Genomic DNA, 13456 nt, shown 5'->3' on the forward strand with positions numbered 1-13456 from the left:
TGTGCCTCAATTGTAATCATCCTCCTATTCAAGTATAGTGCAATATTTGGCGGTGGTACCGCCCCCCCCGCTATGTTGTTCCCACATTGGGTTTTCCGCGTCACCAAATCTCACGTGTCAATTTACTTTACGCGCTCTATTTGATTATTAACATACGAACGATCATACAATCAACCAACGAGTAAGACCGCATTGACCTTAATTAATCAACTCGGTAAAAAATACCTAAACAGTTTGGCGCCCACCGTGGGGCATTGTGGTCGTCAATCGTTGATACTCTAGATACACAATGGATAAGCAAGCATCGGAAGCCGTGTTAGGGAGCAGACAACCATCGCCACCACCGCCCTCTACTCAAAACCCAACATCAACAGTGGCTACACAGGCTCCCGGACACACCTCAAGAATCATACCGACAACAAAAACCTCTTTACCTCCTAGGACTCCTGCTGTCGCGGCCCAAGCCAGATCAGATAAGGTAGCAGCAAGTTCAGGCCTCACCCCGCCACCTAGTCCCACACAAATCTTACTCACTGGCGTAGGAAATCTTCAGAAAGCTATGGGAAACATGAGAGAAGACCAGAGGAAAGCTGAAGTTGAAGCAAGAAAAAAGGACAGGGAGCTCTAGGCACGGATAGACATCCTGAAACAGCAGTCTGCCAACCCAGCGAGCAGGGCAGACGCGGGAAGGTCTTCACTAGTAGATCTGACGCAGGGGGCATCAGGTAGGAGGAATCCACTTCGGCAGATACCGACTGAACTAGTAACCAGATTGGATATGTCCACAATACCATCAGATGGAAGAATAACCCCACAAGGGCTGGGATACCTCACGCCGGATAACTGGCCCGCAGCTAGCTGTGTGGAAGCACAAGTAGGTGGCATCCCCGTCAGCAGCCCCGCCATGATCGACCAGACACCTGGAGCAGGATCCGAGTCAAACCAACAAGTGGACTGGCAGCAGGGGACAGTCATTACAACGACTCCTCTAGCAGCGGGAACACATCAGAACCTTCAAGAGCTCGGATCAGGAGGCAATATATTGAACTAACAGGCAGCCGACAGGCGGACCCATTCGAAAAGATAACAAATCGCGGTATTTGAGTTAAAAGAGATACGAGCGGGGTCCCCGGTTGCCACCCCCACTCGAGAAAGCAGCACTAGATAGCTATGCCGACTCACCATTCGTGGACACCATATCCATCACAGCCATGCCAAAGGGATTCACAAATCCAAATATGCCTCTCTTCGACGGCACAACAGATCCCTTTGATCATATAAGCCAAGATGCGAAAAATGATGACAAGAATAAATTTAGGGCAAGTCAAGGAAGCTTGCATGTGCAAAGGGTTTGGGTCCACCCTAACAGGACCGCCACTTCGATGGTTTGTGAGCCTGCCCAACATGTCGATATCTACATTTGTTGAATTGGTGAACGCATTTACTCAGCAGTTTGCAAGCAGCAGAAAACCACAGAAGCACGCAGGAGATCTGTACAGAATCGTCCAGGGGGCAGGAGAGAGCATTGGAGAATACAATACTAGGTTCAATAATGAGAAGGTAGCAGTACAAGAGTGCAATGTCTCGACAGCAGTAGAAGCCTTCAGAAGAGGCCTACACCACGACTCTGACCTATACAAGCAGCTAACTCTGCATCCCTGCCACAATTTCGAGGCAGTGCAGGAGAAGGCAGCTGCCGCAATCAGATTGGAGGAAGATATCCTAGCCAGAGCCAGCTTACTAAGCACGCCAAGTATTTCTAATACCTCAGCCGTGGAGAAATCGGGAAGAAAGCAAACCACCAGCAAGAAGGATGAGAGGTACATACCATATGGAAGGGGAGTCAACAGAATCGAGGAAAATTAGCAACTCCCCACTCTGGCAGAGTATGGATTCACTACAGGTATCGGGGGAATCTTGAAGGCACTCAGGGAAATGGGAGATGGAGTCAGGTGGCCTAACCCACCAGTAGTAGAGCAAGCATGGAGAAAGGATAGCAAGAAGAAGTGTGAGTTCTACCGTGATATTGGGCACAACACTGAGGATTGTTACACATTACGAAGAGAGATCAAGCGCCTGTACGAACAAAGAAAGCTGAGCCACCTATTACCACGTGGGGGCAAGCAGCAAGATAAGGTAGGCTCCGCCAAGCCTGCAGACCCGCCCACATGCACCAAAATCATAAACGTGATAACAAGAGGCTCAGACTTAAGCGGGCTGACATACTCAGCAGCTAAAAGACGTGCCACCGAGACCAAAGGAGACAGGACAGCCAATTCTTGTAGAATTTCTCACACTGACCTACCAGCGGTTAGCTTTGATAAAGGAGATACATACGACGCGAGAACATCACGACGGACTTATCATCACCTTGTCAATGGCCAATTGCACAGTCGGGAAGGTCTTGGTAGATACAAGAAGCTCGGTCAACCTAATCATGCTGAAAACTATAGAAAACATGGGATTTAGCGAGAAGGATTTGCAGAATAAGACTATTCCGCTAGTAGGCTTCAGTGGAGAAACAGCCAGCTCATTAGGCGAAATAGTCATCCCAACCTATGTGGGAGGAGTCAACAAGCAAGTCAGGTACCTGGTTATAGACGACCCCTCCACCTACAACGTCATCTTGGGAAGACCATGGTTGCACCAGATGAAAGCAGTCCCCTCAACATACCACCAGTGCATAAAGTTCCCCACACCATGGGGAGAAGAAACAATAAGAGGAGATCAGGAGGAAGCTAGAGGCTGCTATAAGAAGGCACTTAAGTGCACTGACAACCCTCCTGCATAGCAATTACAGAAGCAGCCTATCTAGGACAAATACATCGAACCCCCAGCAGAAGAGCTGGATTAAATCAACCTGGACAAACTGCACCCAGAAAAAACCGTGCTCATTAGAGCAGGATGCACATGAAGCTTAAGACAACAACTAGTCAAGTTCTTACAGGATAACATGGATTATTTTACGTGGTCACATGATGACATGATAGGAATAGATCCGTCCATCATAACGCATAAGCTTAGTGTGGATCCAAAGTGTAAACCCATCCAGCAGAGAAGAAGAAAGTTTGTAGCGGAAAGAAACAAAGTGATCAACCAAGAGGTAGATAGCCTGGTGGTAGCAAAGAAAGTAAGAGAAGTAAAATATCCAGAATGGCTGTCTAACGTAGTGGTGGTGCCAAAGAAGAATGGAAAGTGGAGAGTATGTGTGGACTTCACCGACCTCAACAAAGCATGCCCTAAAGATCCATTCCCTCTACCTCATATTGATGCAATGGTGGACGCAACAGCTGGACATAAGATGCTGACATTTCTGGACGCATGGAGTGGATACAATTAGATCAAGATGGATCCTTCAGATCAACTGAAGACGACATTCATGTCCGAAAGAGGAATATATAGCTACAATGTCATGCCATTCGGTTTAAAGAACGCATGCTCCACGTACCAAAGGCTGGTTAACCGCATGTTAAAAAAACAGATAGGAAGAACAATGGAGGTGTATATTGATGACATGGTGGTGAAATCAGAGAAGGCCAAAGATCACATGCGGCATCTGGCAGAAACATTCAGCACCCTCAGTGAATACAAAATGAAGCTAAACCCATGTAAATGCACCTTCGGAGTATCTTCTGGCAAATTCTTAGGCTATATTGTAACTCAAAGAGGGATAGAAGCCAGCATCAAGAAGATCAAAGCTGTCTTACAACAAGAATCACCTGAAAAGCCTAAGGATGTTCAAAGACTAGCTGGAAAGGTAGCAGCCCTGAACAGGTTCATTTCAAGATCTTCAGATAAATGCAAGCTGTTTTACGACATACTAAGGAAAAACCAGAAGTTTGAATGGACCTCGGAGCACGAGCAAGCCTTCAGAGAGCTGAAACACTACTTAAGCAGCCCGCCGCTACTGTCGAAGCCGAAGCCAGGGGAACCACTATTCCTATACCTAGCCGTCACGGAGGTGGCAGTGAGTGCTGTCCTTGTCAGAGAGCAGGAAAAAGAGCAGAAGCCAGTATACTACGTGAGCAAGTCTCTGCTGCCGACAGAGACTAGGTACACATCTCTTGAAAAATTAGTACTAGCATTGGTAGTAGCATCTCGCAAACGGCGCCCCTATTTTAAATCCCACATCATACATGTCGTGACCAACTACCCGCTAAAATCTATTATGAGGAAGATTGAATTATCAGGCAGAATGTCAAAATGGTCTGTGCACCTCAGTGGGTACGATATCCAGTATGACCCCAGAACAGCAATCAAATCGCAAGCACTAGCCGACTTTGTGTCAGACTTCAGCCCAGCCATCCAGAATCTGGCAGATACGGAGATCCTCACATTAGAGGGAATCAAGGAGATAAAAGTCAGGCAGATGCATATTGACGGAGCCTCCAACCAAAGGGGGGCAGGTGTGGGGTTAATCCTGTGATCACCATAGGGAGATCTGGTAACGCAAGCAGTAAGATGTGAATTCAAGGCAACCAACAATGAAACAGAATACGAGGCCTTGATATTGGGAATGAAGCTAGCTCTGGAGTTAGGAGTCAGGCACCTGCACATATCCAGTGACTCTTTGCTAATAGTCAACCACGTAAATGACGAGTTCATAGCCAGAGACTCAAAGATGATTGCATACCTGAAAATAGCGAAGGAATTAAAACAGAAATTCGCAACTTGCAAGCTTAGGCAGATTCCCAGAGATCAGAATGTGGAAGCAGACGCCTTGGCAACTCTGGGGGCAACATTTAAACCAACGGAGCTATCCAGCATTCCAATAGCACGCATGATGGAGCCTTCTATCCAGAAGGCAGATGAAGTAGACAAAGGAGAACTGGAGGATCCACAGAATGGAGAAGGAGCCCAGGCAGTTACAGAGGAAGGTGAGAGCTCACAAATCACTGATTAAACATCCGAGCGAGCGATGACCCGGATTGCGTACACCTTACCTAGACCGGGCCACGTCATAACAAGCGCTGCCGACAAGAAAGAAGTGAGAGCTTTCAGAGTGAGGGCTTCAAGGTTTATACTCATTGATGATATATTATTCAGAAAATCACAAGCAGGCGTCTACTTACGGTGCCTGGACAAGAAAGAAGCGCAGACTGTGTTACATGCTCTCCACAGTGGCGAATGTGGAAACCATGCAGGGGGCAAGAGTCTGGAAAATAAAGCCCTCAGGCAGGGATACTATTGGCCTACAATGAAGGAAGACGCAACAGAGTACGCACGCAAATGTGACGCTTTGCCGCCTCGGACCAATAATCCATCGGCCAAAGAACCCTTGCACCCTATCATTTCTCCCTGCCATTCATGGCATGGGGCATGGACATAATAGGACCTCTCGCACGAGCCACGGAAACAGAACCTGGATGCGGCAATGACAGATTACTTCTCCAAGTGGATATAGGCGAAGCATTCACGAAGTAAAAGATAAATGGTCATCATTTCGTTTATAAAACGAAACATCATTTGCAGGTTTGGTATCCCGTCAGAAATCATATGTGACAATGACTCACAATTCATCTCCAACGATACCGAGGGATACTGTGCCAGGTGGAACATCACCCTAAAAAAGTCAGCACCTAGGACTCCAAAGTCCAACGGGCAAGCTGAATCCAGCAACAAAATCATCATGGATAATCTAAGAAGGAGGTTACAGGAGTTCGGAGGAAAGTGGGCAGATGAATTGCCACTAGTGTTGTGGTCAGACAGAACAACACCAAAGATAGCAATAGGTCAAACACCCTTCAGCCTGGTGTTTGGCACGGAAGCAGTCATTCCGTCAGAAGTCCTAGTTCCCACTCACAGGTATGAAAATATGACAAGGGAACTGAACAATACAGAGATGACCAGAAGCCTGGACACAATTGACGAGCTGCGAGCAAGCGCAAAAATCCGTCTGGCTGCCTACAAACAGTCAGTGTCCAGGAGTTATAACAAGAATGTAAAAGTCAGGCTCCTGGAGGTAGGAGACCTGGTTCTCCGAGAGGTGTTTCAAAACACCAAGAATCGAAAAGCATGCAAATTCGCCTACAAATGGGAAGGACCATACCAGGTAGAAGGAGTTGTTGGCCATGGTGCATAGAGACTGATGACTATGGACGGTCAAATCATATAACGTCCATGGAACATACTTCACCTGAAGAGATATTACTTTTAATAATAAGTAGACTTTAGCTTTCAGAATGATGTACTATGAAAAGCCAAATCATTTTTAAAGTTAAAATAAAAATCCGGTAGTAGGCATACTGCCAATTTCACTTTTATTTCTGGTGTCTCTAGCTCTTTTAAAACTTTAAACTACTATTAGATGGTGTGGTATGGCAACGTCCTGGGACCACAATTGCTCTTGCACCCCATGAGATGGCAACAGGTACTTCACATCATTTTAATAGATTTTCTTATTTTCAGGCTTCTCTAAGTACATCACTTTGAAACCTAGTGTCTATGGTACTTTGAAAGGATGTCTAGCAGGACTGTCAACTGACAACGCGGGGTGACAAGGCACATGGCACTCCAACATGCCTAACCTATTTTCTCCACAAAGATCACCCTCACCAGGCGGACTGTGGAACATACGAAATGGAGCCTGGTTGACAGCTAAATATGCTTATCCAGCTACCCCTGATACCACCCCCTGGACGTAGCTTGCACTAATCGCAATTAATCAGGGCCCCAGCATTCCTGCACACGAATATGGAACGTAGGGATATCTGCGCTACCAGAATCCTGCAGCGTCCCATTGGTCCTAGAATGACGATAAACTTGCCTAAATTACGCCCCTGTTGGCTTCAAACGTGATGAACACACCTTGCGTCATGAACAAGGTTAAGTAGTCCAAAACTGCGGCATACGCCTAAATCAGCCATCAACTGACACGGGAGCTAGCTTAGTCTGGATCAGCCTGCACAGGCTGACCAGGCTGGTCTAAATCAGCCTCTTATGTTGACACGGACACTCCTCCTTACATTGCGGCATATGCCTAAATCAGCCAAGCAGGCTGACACGGCAGCTAGCTGAGTCAAAACGTCAGCCTTTTTCAGGATGACAGGACTCGCCTAAATCAGCCAATCAGGCTGACACGACAACTTCCTAAACTAGAGAAACTAAATAACAAGCACACAATATGAAGGAAAAACCTTGCCAAATTATGACAAGGGGCATTCCAAAATATGGCCAAAATACGGCCCCAAGTTTAACCGCCACCTTGGCGGAGCAACCACAAAAAAGATAGTTTTAAAACTTACAGGTCTGCCACCTCTGGGCCAGACTGCCAAAAAGTTCATCAAAACATAAAAAATACTTAATTATCGGTCACATTAATGACCTCCACCTCTGGCATCTCCTCTGCCTACTGACCTCCCGTTTCAGGTACCGCACCAGCTTGCACATCCTCACCGCCATAGCTTCCCGAGCTCCATCGCGAAAACTGGGACATTCCAAATTACCCCCAACAGCTTGCTCAGCCAATGCAGGAGAATTCACCTCCCCAACATCAAGCATCAGCGCACTCAGATCAGGTTAGGTGGGGTAGAGCATCTCCAGCTGCTTCTCCTCCTCCTCCTCTATGGCCTGCTGGGTGGGAGCCTCTTTAAGAGCAGCACGCATCCCGCTGATTTTTCCCCGCCAGGTAGCATAGGCAACAACATTGGTGGCCAGGGAGATCAGCTCGCTAATCTTCTCATCAGAGCGCTTGAGGGAGTTAGAGAAAGTGTTGCACACCGCTTGAGTGCGAGCCAGCTGATCAACCCCCTCCTTCAGCTTCTTCTTGGTGACAGCAAGCTCAGTCTTCAGCTCCACCACACGCTCCTTCAGATCAGCCCGCTGCTGCGCCAAATCAGTAATAGTCCCCTTCAGCTCCTGGTTTTTGACGTTGGTAGCACGGCTGGTGGTCTGCACTATGTTGATCATCTTCCTATTATAGAGTGCAGACTGGAGGGTCTAGGTCAAGAAAGTCAGAAGTCAGCAAGAGGAATCTAAGCAAAAGCAAACAGACAGGTAGAAAATGAAGAGTATTTACCATGAAGGCATTGTGCACGTCGTTCTCAGCCATCTCCTCTGGGGAGAACTCTGAAAATGTCTCCTTCAGAGGAGGGAAGAGCAGCTGGTCGATCTCCGGCCAATATGGCACCTTGCCCACATTCCCAAAACCCTCTGGAAAATAAGCGGTAATGTCGCCGCTGGATGAAGCACGAGGACCGGTAGGAGGAGTAAGCGGATGACGAGACAACGGGTCAACCTCCAAGGGCTCGGGTGCAGCAGAACTGGAAAATGTAGGAGGAGTCTGGAAGGAAGCAGCAGGAACACTCCTCTTGGAGGCAGAGGCCACATCAGGGCTGGCAGAAGGTCTCTTCCTTTTGGCGCTTTGGAGGATGATTTCTAAAGGATCAACTTTTGAACCTGCAAGAAGATGTAATCTCAGACGTCAGGATACTTAGAACATTAGGGAAAATAGCATGCAAATTAAAATAGTTGTAGAAGTCTTACCAGAAGACATGCTGTGAGCCGACTGAGGAGGGTTGGAGGAGGAAGCAGGTGAAAATCCAGGGAGCAGGTCTGGGAACTTTCTCTCAGACTCAGAGATATTGAACAATTTGCTGCAGGCAGGAATCTTGGCACCAATGCAGGTCAGGTCACAGGGGCCTGCACGAAGACGATGAAGTAAGCGGCGAGATAAAATAAATCAGGTGACACGAAGGCTACTTACTCAAAGTTAGAACTCATTTCTCGAAGATGTAATCAGCAGGAGGCTGGATGGAGTCCTTCCTCACAAAGAAGAAGTCCTCAAAACATTTCTCATCACGTGATTTGGACACGTGTTTGAAGGGAGCCTCTCCACGGCCCCGGAATGAGAATTGACCCCTGCCCAGGGATCTGATGTTGCACATATGGGCTAGATCGCCCAGAGTGACAGGTTTACCAGTGTTCTGACTGGCGGCCAGAGAATAGAGAAGAACCCTCCAGATGGCAGCAGAAATTTGTGACATGGCGAAGTTGTTGGTAAGGATGAAGTCTTGAATGAGTTTAGGGAAAGGAAAACGGAGGCCGTATCTAAATGGGTACAGATAAAAACTAACCCACCCTGGACGGAGGGCATCAGCTTTCTGTCCCGGTTCAGGGATGGCAATGTCCACCCCGTCACCAAGACCAAGCAGACTCTTGATCATGGGAATGTCGGCCGGAGTCAAGACGGAGTCACAGTCGTGGGGATGCTTAAAAACTCCCCGAGAAGGAAAGGTTGGGTCGAGATTACGGTCAGTGGGTGTGGAGGTTGATGAAGATTGTCGAGTTTTACCCATGGTGGAGAGAGAAAATGGAAATCAAAGAAGAAAAAGTGGGAGAAATACCTGGTGAAAGAGACGGAGGGGAGTGAAACAGTGAAGCCGGCAAAATGAAAAAGAAGGAAGGTTGAGGGTTTAGAGAGAAGAATATTTTTTGAAATGGATTGGAATAAATGAAAGTAAAAAGTGGGAGTTGGGATTATAAAGAGGAGAGAGGGAGTAGGGTGCGAGAAAAGAGGAATAGGGCGGCTGACGTGATGGATTACATGAGAAGGAGTGTAAAAGACGGCTTAGGGTTTTTAGCATTCGATTACGTAAATTCCTTGCTCGACACCTTAAAGCGTACTTCACAAGAAATTTGGGGCAAACTGTTTGGGCTAAAAATAACACAATAAGGAAGGCCCACTTAATAAAATAAAAGGCTAAGGGAGGAGTGATAAGGAGGGAGGAAGCCCGAAATTAGGAGAAAGGGGAAACGGGCTAAAGGAAGATTAGGAGCCCATCATAGAAGGCGTCCGGATTAAGGAATGAGAAGTTAGGGAGAAGTTAGGGAGATCGGGGAGAATTGGGGAAGGCGGCCGAGTATGGAAAGAGTTCTTATGGAAATTATATTCCCTTTCCATAATCAAAGTAGGACATATCTAGGGTTCTCACCCTATAAATAGCCGAGGAAGCAAATCAAGAAGGGCATTCACACATTCACGTTCAAGAACGCATCCACATAAACATCAACACCACGACATTAGCATATTATTATACTTAAATATGCACCCGTCTTGCAGGCCAGGCGCCTAGTGCCAGCAGGATTAGCTTTGTGCCTCAATTGTAATCATCTTCCTATTCAAGTATAGTGCAATATTTGGCAGGGTACCGTCCCTCCCGCGGTTGTTCCCACATTGGGTTTTCCGCGTCACCAAATCTCACGTGTCAATTTACTTTACGCGCTCTATTTGATTATTAACATACGAACGATCATACAATCAACCAACGAGTAAGACCGCATTGACCTTAATTAATCAACTCGGTAAAAAATACCTAAACAAACAAATATGTTTTTGTAAATATTAAAGTCAAAGGTTTACCTCGTAAATGCAAAACGTCATATATAAAAACATAGAGGGAGTTTACCTTCTATGTATAATTGCGCAAAAGTATTTCTGACCGCGGATTATTAAGAAGTACTTCCTCCATTCAACTTCATTCTATCATATTTTCTCCATTTCAATGAGTTGTATACATTTGCTTTTTGGGCACTATTCATAGTTGAGAAGAATCTTCATTATAACTTCTAATATATAACATAACATAGTCGTGTTCTTAGACATCGTGATGCAATCATATCACATCTCAACTGGGTATGTATATTTCTAGGATTTGAGATCTTTTTGAAATTGTTTTATCAAGTACGTTATATAACATAAAAGATAGTCATGTAAGATCTTTTTGAAATTGTCTTATCAAGTACGTTATTAATATCAAATTTTTATAATTTTTATTAATGTGTAGCTAAATATATGAATAAAAGAAAACGTGCATTGATGTACGTATATAAAACAAACGTATACAACTCATTGAAACGGAGGAAGTATTGCTTTATGCACAAATACTAAGGAGTCATTAAACAAGTAATAGTACACATGGGAACATGGGAATATCAAAGATGCTTTATTAAATCTGTATTTGTGGGGCATTAGGCTTGTGATTATAGCCTAAACTTCCCACCAAAAACGTCAACAATTTGAAAACCCACCAAAACTCCCTTGTTTCATTTTTCTCCCAAATTATGTGAAATCTAAGTTCAAAGACAGTCCTACCCACCAATACATTACACAGAGTCCTCACCATTAAATTACAACTCTCATTCAAAAACAAAGCAAAAAAAAAAAACTTTATAAGGCCGTAAATTACAACATTCCAAACAAATAATTTACAGTGTCTACATTAAATTACAAGGCATTTCTATGATAAATTACACAGCTTTCTACAAAACAATTACATGGCAACATCATTGTTTAAGTGCATGAATGAAAAAATGAGGATTGAAGTTGCCATTTACTTTCTTCAAAAGTCACAAGATGGTAAGCTTGGTCATGGAGCTATCAAAGACGCAGCTACAAGGTTCAATGTGAGTGCATGGGCGGACCAGGGGATGCGCACATCACCGCACGTGCGCACCCTCGGTTTCCGAATTTTTTTTCTTCTGAAATACAGTAAGTATATTATTTGTATGTCATTAATAACAGAGAAACAGATGTTGCTCAGCGGATAAAACTTAGAGCAATGAGGGGCAGGTTGTGGGTTCAAACCTTATGAGTGTCATTTTTTTCTCTTAATCTAACGTTGGGATTGGAAAAACTATCAGACTGCCTCCACAGTGGCTCCACTCACCCTGTCTTTTGTATTGGTACTATTACCCAATTTCATATTGTTTTTCTAATTCAAATATAGGTTATGCTTCAATTAATATTGATGGAGAAATATAAAAGTTTTATTTTTTGAATTCCACAAAAGTATGATATACACTTATTTTTTTCCCTTTAAAATTAGAAAATTTATCATATTCCAATTTTCAAACCAATTAATTATTTGTACGTAGGGTACATTAAATTTCACTTTCTTTTTATGGTTCAAATAAAATTTTCGCCGTGTATATAGGATAGGTCGATTGGCTCCGTTGAAAAGTGCACCTCCTCCCTTCGAGTCCTGGGTACGCCACTGTGTGAGTGATAGAAGCATCTTTAACATATGGAGACTTGCCAAAAAAATAAGATTAGTAGGAGATAAATTAGATGTAAAAAGTGGGAGAATAAACAATAAAAATAGAATAAAGAATCCTACAAAATATTGAGCATATCAAATCATTAGATGTACTCTTAGAGATACAATTGTGACGGTTGCACAAAATTGTGGAGTTTCAGTCGGTACAGTCCATTCATGGGGTTTACTTAAACCTCATTCAAACCCATTACATCCCAAACTCACTGACTTACACAAGGATTAAGCATTACTCCATTCACTCAAGTCATTAATGGTTAATCAAGTACTATAAGAATGTTTTGATTTCTATGCAATGTCAGTCATTGAAATATTTTTTATTGAGATAAGCAACACTATCCACATGGATAAGAAATAGTTATATATTATAGATGACAATCACAAGTTTTAAGTGGTGGAGGGGGAGGATTTGCCATATAGAAGTTGCCAATCAAAGAGATACATCACAAAAGTGATATTCATGTGTGCAATAAGCATACCAATATATTCAGCAAATGGGGAATTAATATTTGATGGGAAAATAGACATGTTTCCATTCACAAATCAAGTACCAGTAGCTAGGGTTAGCAGAAATAGACCAAGGGGGACACTGGAGACTAAGCCTATTGAATTTATCATAAAATAGGTTATAAAAGAATGCGTAATTCAGCAAGTTATACCATCAATTAAGAGTGTGTGGCAAGAAGGTTTAAGCAAGCATATATACATACAACAAGACAATGTCAGGCCTCACATCAAGAATGATGTGTTGGAAATCATATTTTAAATATCACATATTTTAGTTTAAAGTTTTACTCATAAAAACTTAAGGATCTTATGCATGCAAAACATATAAATAAGTGTAGAGGAAAACCGGTTCCTTACATTGAATATTTCGGTTTATGGACACAAGTAAGGTCTCCTACCTTCACTTGTTCTTGAGCTATGATGAGTAATAGGATGATCCTCCAAAGACTTCAAGTATAGAAGCCACCCCTCTTGATAGCACCCAAGATTATCCTTTATCTCTGCTAAATAATATGTGCTAGATATTTATTTAGTAGCTTACCTTAAAATTGATGATTAATACTCATATATTACACTAATAATATTAGTAATCTTTTATGAACAATTTGAATCATCATTTCTCAAGTTTTTAGAGAAATATGAACAATAATGTAAGAGAGAGGAAAGTTATGCATGTGTATGAATGAACATGCATGAGTTGAATAGGTAGAGAACAAAATCTCTAGTGTATTGAAGGGGGTCACGGTTTTGGGAGGTTGGGAGACCAATATATGGTCCTTCCCTTTTCCCTTTTGTTCTTATCAAAACCTTAGGCATGTAAGGCTAGGTAAGTAGTGTTATGATGATGTTTGTTTTAGCTTATTAAAATAAATCACCACCATCCACTAAACCCACTT

This window comes from Silene latifolia, chromosome 11, assembly GCF_048544455.1.
Source record: "Silene latifolia isolate original U9 population chromosome 11, ASM4854445v1, whole genome shotgun sequence".
In the NCBI taxonomy this organism is placed as follows: Eukaryota; Viridiplantae; Streptophyta; class Magnoliopsida; order Caryophyllales; family Caryophyllaceae; genus Silene; species Silene latifolia.